The 962-nt window shown below is 37.4% G+C and overlaps 1 non-coding gene across 1 annotated transcript; it reads left to right on the top strand.

Moving 5' to 3' along the window:
• The first annotated feature begins 549 nt into the window (after nucleotides 1-549).
• Nucleotides 550-668, top strand: LOC147541719 (U5 spliceosomal RNA). Its single transcript, XR_015224463.1, has one exon. It is a non-coding gene; the product is annotated as a U5 spliceosomal RNA (small nuclear RNA).
• Nucleotides 669-962: the final 294 nt, after the last annotated feature.

The raw sequence follows: 962 nt of genomic DNA on the forward strand, positions 1-962 counted from the left end.
AATTTTTCGGTCTAACATTGTTTTGTAAACTGTGGTAGACTTTAAGTGTATCCTTCGGTAGCTAGAAATATGTCAGGACCATCATCTTCTCTTAATTATTGGAAAAAAAGAATATTTGTCATATCCCAATAGCTCTTCTTCCCCTTCTTTGTCGGGCAGATCGTTTCGTTTGATTCAAACTCGCACCTGTCTAAACTTTAATACCGAATGCAATAGCATTTTGGCCATGCGAGGGGATTTGATTTCTGCCTATTTCTCTCTTTTTCTCCAAGTGAACTTCTATTAACTGAACAACTCTGGGTTAAAGATTAAAAACTGTTTTAAGATCTTATTTAATTATGAGATGAAAGCAAGCAAAAAATGCATTTTGATCAGATACACAACAAATAAAGAAAAGGCCCTCTCTGTCGCTTTGCGTACCCATAAGCTTTTCAGTTAGCTCAGGTTTAGTGCTGAAAGGGCATATAGTCCCACATTGAATGGGCAACAAACTGGCAAAACATCAAGGTGAATATATAATGTGGTCGTATCTTCTAATACAAATCACGCAGCCGTGCGGTGAGCACAGAGCGAACTATTCTTTCGCCTTTTACTAAAGAATACCGTGTGCTCGCCGCTCATAGCGGCATACCCTTATTTTTGGAAAGCCTTTCTCTTTATTGAGAAAGGCTCCACCAATATCAAACAGAAAAGTTTTAATTTTTATTGTCATTTGAGACCAATGGAGTGTCTTTTTCTATTCAAGTTAGATAAATAGGTTTTTTGATTCGGCAAGGCCTTAGGTTGACCTCACCTTTGAAATTTTCCAAGCTATCAACAAACACCTATACTGTTTGATCACTCTATCACCCAAAAAATTGTATTAAAATCCATCATGAACGAGAAATTCTTCTGGTGATCTCTGCCACACTTCCAACCATTTGGAATGTTATGGGGAGGAGTTCTAGTCATTAACCAAGGAA

Source organism: Eschscholzia californica, unplaced genomic scaffold (genome assembly GCF_041429995.1).
Source record: "Eschscholzia californica isolate CP2 unplaced genomic scaffold, dmEscCali1.0.p SCAF_4, whole genome shotgun sequence".
Classification (NCBI taxonomy): Eukaryota; Viridiplantae; Streptophyta; class Magnoliopsida; order Ranunculales; family Papaveraceae; genus Eschscholzia; species Eschscholzia californica.